The sequence below is a fragment of the Xenopus laevis genome, chromosome 5L (assembly GCF_017654675.1).
Source record: "Xenopus laevis strain J_2021 chromosome 5L, Xenopus_laevis_v10.1, whole genome shotgun sequence".
NCBI classification, from domain to species: domain Eukaryota; kingdom Metazoa; phylum Chordata; class Amphibia; order Anura; family Pipidae; genus Xenopus; species Xenopus laevis.
In genome coordinates this window covers 125,745,173-125,752,525 of record NC_054379.1, presented here as the reverse complement: position 1 = coordinate 125,752,525, position 7,353 = coordinate 125,745,173, and positions in this window count along the sequence as shown.

Sequence of the window (7,353 nt, the reverse complement as noted above, 5' to 3'; positions counted from 1 at the left end):
AATAATAATATAATAATTATTATGTTATAAATATATATTATATAATATATAATACAGGTATGGGCACCATTATCTGGAAACCCATTATCCAGAATGTTCCAAATTAAGGAAAGGCTGTCTCCCATAGACTCCATTTTATCCAAATAATCCAAATTTTTTTAAATGATTTCCTTTTTCTCTGTAATAATAAAACAGTACCTTGTATTTGATCCAAACTAAGATATAATTAATTTTTATTGGAAGCAAAACCAGCCTATTGAGTTTGTTTAATGTTTACATTTTCTAGCAGACTTAAGGTATTAAGATCCAAAATACAGAAAGATCCATTATCCATAAAATCCCAGGTCCAGAGCATTCTGGATAACAGGTTCCATACCTGTATTAAATAATATTCTTATAATATATTTAATATAATATTACTATACTATTATTATAATATATATATAATAGTATATCAAATTATATTATAAATATATAAATAATAATATAATAATAATAATAATAATAAATATAATATATAATAATAATAAACCATATAAAAATAATGAGGACCAGTTGCTTAGAATTCCACATTCTATAACCAACTAAAGGTTAACTTAAAGGTGAACCACCCCTTTAAACATTGCTGGGAAACACCAATACTTTACAGAAGAATGAGCAAGCCACATGCCACTGCAGTAGTGAAGTGTGGGCCGGCCTGATACCCGTGGATCAGGCAGGTTTGGTCCATGCACTGCTGGTCTGCCGGCTTCCGGCTACTTTTTTTTAAATAGACTCGCGCCTTATCGCCTGCCCCCCTTGTTGACATCATCGGTGGGGTAGGTCGGCAGGGGTCTATAAAAGTCGCGGGCGGGCACGGGCTCACGGAGGGTGGGTTAGGGTCCAGTTAAACCCGACCCGCACATCACTACACTGCAGGTAGTGAGGTTTGTTAGTTAGGAAGTGATGAACAATGAACATACAACATTAGACAACTTTCTTGAAGATTTAAGACATCTTAGCCCTTTGCTGATTCCTCAATTGAGTAGCTAAATAAAGGTAAAAAAAAAAGGCAAAAATGTGAGAACAATATCATGTGACCATTGCAGCCATCCACGCCACTTGTAGAATATTTTTACAATAGATACATGCATGCAAAGCCTAAGCACCAAACGTATATGATAGATTTGCTCCTACAATCAGGTTTTTCCAGGAATCTACAATGTTAAAATATAGTCGATGTATGGATGAGACAACATAAAAAAAAATGTAAACCTGAAATTAACTGAATATGTAATAGACTATGGGGGAGCAATATAATATCTTAATTCTCAATTCATGATCTACATTCTGGGAGTTGATTATTCAATGTTATATAATGTTGTTTATACTAAATAAACCTAATAGTTGTTTTGCTACCAATATAAATATATAAAGCAGCTCTAAATAAATCTACACAATATTTTGCTTGCATTTGCTCTTCATTCTCCAATGTTATTTTCATGATAATTGTACTGGACAAGGTGAACAGTTACAAGGTGACAGTAGTACTAAGGACTTATTCTGTCCTGACTATAGACTAAACCCTTTACATCCAACAGATAATAATATCAATCATAAGCAACAATTTTCAATAAAAACCAAGAAAATGATGTTGAGGATAATGAATAAAATGGAGCATATACAGTAACAGATAGCTTGCCAATACAAACCGTCCCTGAATTTTCCCTACATTATTCCATATAAGACTATGGGGTATATTTATCAAAGAGTGAAGCTAGAGATCCCCACAGTACACTTACGTGAAATACCGCCACTCTCCATACATTTCTATGGGATTTTTAAATACGTATTTATCAAATGGTGAACTTTGACTATCACCCTTTGATAAATACGCCTTTAAAAATCCCATAGCAATGAATGGAGAGAGGCGGTATTTAACTCTAGTGGACCGTGGCAATCATTGGCTTCACTCTTTGATAAATATACCCCAAAGTATGTTTGCAAAAGATACGAGTGAAAATGGAGTATAAAGTACTTATATTCGTTTATTAATAATATACAGTCATAAAATGCTCTGAGGAAAGCTGTCTTCGTGCAATGTGGGCTTTCAAACAATCCAGAGAAGCCACGGATTAGAAAAAGCAAAAGTATGTCTAAACCAATATAACAGTTTTATGAGAATGAATATATTTTCCTTATATGGCTATCAGTGTTTCTATTAATTTGTATATCCCTTCCACTGCATCATGACAGGCTAGCTCAGTGACCAACTAAGTGTAGATATCTAATACAGATTTTTCAGACATCAAAAGTTGAATTTGCTAACAAGAGAAAGACCTTAAAGCAGTGATCATTCTAAAAATAAAGAAAACTTTAACCAACATGGCACCAACATCAGTCAGAGGTATCAAACCCAAGTTCCATACTGATTGGACCACGGGTAAGTGCTTAGAATCTAGTTATAATTTACAAAGCAACCATCATATCTGGCACTGCTACACCATAGAATGGTGTATATAATAAACATGGCCATTGCGCACATACAGTATATAGTGGCAGATAGTATCTGTCAGTATAGAGGGCTCATTAGAGTTTACAATCTAAAAAGTGAAGGTATTATGAGACATAATATGTGGGGTAAGGACATGGACAGGAGTAAGTGAAGGGAGAGATGTGGCATTTAGTTTATGAGGTCTGAAAGCCCAAGGTAATATTTTTTTTCTTTATAAGTGATGTAATCCCTGCCATCAATAGAGTTTGACAGCGCTACCTGTAAAGAGTCATAATCTGTTTGAACTAATTATAACTTTTGTTAAGCAAGCATTATATACTTAAATTTCACAGCTTGATTCCCTAAAAATCACTTCTTCCTCTGCCGAGGCAGAAATTGCTTTTTCTCTCATATTAAGAGATTACGGAATGACATCTTATTATTTCCTAGCCTGTGTGCTATAAAAGCCTACTGAGCAGTCTTTTTTTATGAATTTGGAATATATTAGTACATTATAATCAGATCATCAATTAAACACCTAATTTCAAAAAGAAATGTCAGCTCTGACTAGCCATTCTGAAATAGCATTTCAATTCAATTTACTACATTGTGTGATCTATGTTTTACTGCACATTATCAATATTTCCTTTCTATAAACTATTTTGCCATACCATGGCATTTTGCAACTTTGACAAGGTAATAAAATACCTTTGAGTTCCTCCTCTCACTTTGCCAAATAGTTCTTCATTCTTCATAGGCTATAATGATATTTTATCTGGTCTAAGCTCATAAACGGCAATATGTAGGTCTAAAAGGATGTTTTATCTCTTTACAAGGAGAGCAAAGAATGAAAACCCAGCTCAATGTGTTGTAAGATGTGTATATAGGAGTGTTAAAGTTGTAAAAGTCCAATGCCCAGGGATTTAGTTAGCCATCTAGGCTGGGTTCTTTTTCCCAGAGGGGAGGGGGAGTAGTTCCCAGAGGTTATAAAAATGGATGCTTTCGTAAATTCAGCCTCTTTTTTAGTACACCCACTCTCTGGAGAGAAGAGAGAAGGAGACTAATTATAGTGTGCCTTCGGGGAATTGCTGGGACTTGGATCCCTTGCATGAGTTCTGGAACAAGTGTATAGTAACCCAAGGAAGGTAAAGGCAGACCCTGACCCATCCACATGTTACATCTATGAAGGTTTTCATTCACCCTTCATTGTCATTATATACAGAGAAATCTTGAAAGTATATCACTGTCTGTTCAACTGGCTTTTACCACCCATCTGAGTAGCTTCTTCACACCTAAATAACTGGCCTTGCAAAGTAAGCTCCACCCATCTTATTAGCTTCTTCACATCTAAACAACTGGCCTTGCTAAGTAAGCACCACCCATCTGAACAGCTTCTTCAGGATTGGTACCAATAAGTCTGAGGATATAGAACTTGCTCAATATTCTTGAAAATGCTCACCATTCATCTGAGTGGCTTCAGCAGGTGTTAAGCAACATGACTAGGGATGAGTGAACATTTTTGTCTGGTTCATGTAGCAGCATAATTTGTGGTGTCAGCAGTTTCAATATTTTTACCAACACATGGTAGAATTTCATGATGTAGTGTCACCTTAAAAAAGTGGTCATGCTAGGAAAAAACCCAGACTTCAGTATTATCTATCTATAGACTTGCACATCAGCCAGTGGAATCAATGCCCATGCAAGCCCTTGTCTATCTAAGCAGCTGACTGGGCATCATAAGAGCAGTTTTTTCTATGAATGACAGTTGTAGCATAATGGAAAGGAATTGTTCTTACAATGTAGACCAATGCATAAAAATTAATGAACTGAAATGTAATCTCTGCTTTCCATTGGTTCCAAAGCATTTTGGCATTTTCACAACTTTTTTAGGAAGTAATTGTATAAAAAACATTTCTTGCATGTTATAAAGACACTGTTCCAGCTTTTTTCCATCCTTCTGAAGAAGCACCACACTCTGCACATATTTTTAATTTCCAAGATGTTTACTCTTGGAATCCCTCCAGAGACAAATTATACATGATGCCAAAATAGTGACAACCCTCATTTTGACAGAATGGGGAACACATTGTAAGTCTAAGTTTACTTTTATCCTACACATCTTAGAAACTGTATGATTAATCTGTTCCAAAATCAAGTAGAAGTAATTTAATTTCTATGAGTGTGTCCGTAGTCAAATGTATGGATATTGTAATGTCTTAGGTAAGGAAAACGTTGGTTGTCCATAACGCAGACAAGGATAAACGTGTGTAATAATAATAACATTTTTATAGCACTTAAATAAGCCATTAGGGAGGTCTCTGATGAAACTACATATGAAGTCCTTCCTTGTAATTTTACTTGATTGCTTTAGGGATACACTCTGTGAACATATTCAGCAAGGTATTACTGATAATACTGCTTATTTTTTTTAAAAGTTGAGCATCCTGTTACTGCAATTTTTCACCAGTTACCTAAGATTCACAAATCTACTAGACTCCATTTCAGGCACCTGATGGTGACAGGAATTGGCTCTTTGTAGAAACTTTTATCTGAGTTTGTTGACCTTCATCTACAACCTCTTGTGTTTCTCCTATCTAACTTTATAAAAATCAGTGATCACATCCTTTATATTATGAGATCTGTTGTTTGGAAAGACACATAAAGTTGGGCAACAGTAGACTTCTCCTTCTTCATCACTATATTCCACATACTCTGGGGTTACAAGCACTTGCCTTTCACCTCAGTGAGTATAGCTTCTATAGCAATCCACTTTAGTGGATAGTTTACTTTTATAGAGTTTATAGAGTTTCTGTTAACACACCATTTCTTTCTCTTCACTGGAAATTACTATCTTCAGAAGTGTGGCACAGAATTGGGTGCTACTGTATATTTGCGCATTCTCTATATATACAGTAATATACACATCTCTATCATTATAAGAACCCTTTCTACAGAGGCTTAGTTTTTTACTATGACAGATACATAGAAGACCTTTATTTATTTAGAATTTTTAACTTTTTGAAATGCCAATAATTTGAATTTGATTAACAATTACATAATTTGTCCATTCACTACCTAGATCTTACCTTCACAGGTTGATTCAACATTGTACCAAGTAAAATATTCAGCCAACGCAATCCTACAAGCAGACTCATCGTGTCCTTCACACAATTCCACTGGGAAATATAGCCATTGGTTAGTTTCCTGCATTTTAAGATAATTGGTACATAAATTTAGTGCGCTTCAGGATCATTTGCTTGCCAGGGATTACAGTACCTTTAAAAGAGCATTGGAAACACCAAGGAATAACTTATTTAATAAGTATAATGCCTATGATGAAAATCAGATTGGTTCCCCACAATTGTCTCTCACTGGGAGACTGTGGGTTCAGAATCTCGATTAGAGGATGTGTGACCACAAAGGTAGGACTCCTAAACACTGACAACTTTAGCCTAACAGAATGAAAATTGTTGGAATATATCCAAAAATAGCCACTGTACAAGCAGCTTCTTCATGTTTAACTGAACCTGTTGAGTATTGTTGAAAACATTTCACCACCCATTCAAGCAGCTTTTTCACCACCCATCCAAGTGACTTCTTCAGGTCTAAAGCAAGGAAAGTCCAGTTTCTTTAGACTTATCATTAGTGAAGTAGATATCAATGTTCAAACGATTCGAAGGATTTTAATCAATCGATCGAACGATTTTTCTACGACCAAAAAAACCTTAGAAAGCCTATGGGGACCTTCCCCATAGGCTAAAATTGAGGTTCGGTAGGTTTTAGGTGGCGAAGTAGGTGGTCAAAGTTTTATTTAAAGAGACAGTACTTCGACTATCGAATGGTTGAATATTCGAACTATTTTTAGTTAGAATCATTCGATTCGAAGTCGTAGTCGAAGGTCAAAGTAGCCAATTTGATGGTCGAAGTAGCCAAAAAAAACATTCAAAATTCAAAGTTTTTTTATTCGATTCCTTCACTCGAGCAAAGTAAATGTGCCCCTGAGTGTAAAAATATTTGTATATTTGGCTTATTAGATGCTCTGCAGGGTCTGTTCTTCTCCAAGTCTAATATTTAGTCAGCGGTAAATATCTCCACCATAAATGCTGTCAACAAATATGTGTAGGAGGGTGATTTATGAAAAGAATGTGCAGCAGCAGTTGCTCTATCCTTTAGGAGAAGATCTGTTTCTTAAGACATTCCCACCATATGTGCAACATCATTTTCTTTCCCTGCTATTGAAAATCTTTTGGGTCTTGTGAATCTTCTATCACTTTTTTGAGTGCACATTGCAACATACATTCATTGTCACTTTCACATGTGAAAGGAGTATAGAGTTTTTCTTTGATCAAAGAACAAATACATTACTTCATGTAAACATTTCCATTCACAGTGGTTCCCACTTAATGCTACAGAAATACATTGCTTCCAAATAGTATAAACTATACTGCCTGAACTGCCTAACTTACAGTTATATAAGGACATGTGAATAAGCAAGAGGGACTACAATGAATGATTAATGTGCAAATTAGTGTTCCTTCCTAGAACTTGTTGCACCATAAAATATCTGTTCATGTCTTTATGCACCCATTACACTCCCACAGTGTCGGACTGGCCCACCCGGATACCAGGAAAAGTCCTGGTGGGCCCAGCTGTCAGTGGGCCCTCATACTGCTAAACATTTGGCCAATTTCATGCCCATTCCATATTTCTATGAGAACAAAGAGGCTAAATAGATGGAAAAACAGAGTATAGTATGTAAAGAAAAGAGACTAGGAGAATAGAGGTTAAGTGAGGAGTGTAAGAAAAATAGTATTAAGAGTGGGCCCCTTGTCTAAGATTAATTGGTGGGCCCCTGGTCAAAGGTTTTTGGGTGGGCCTCT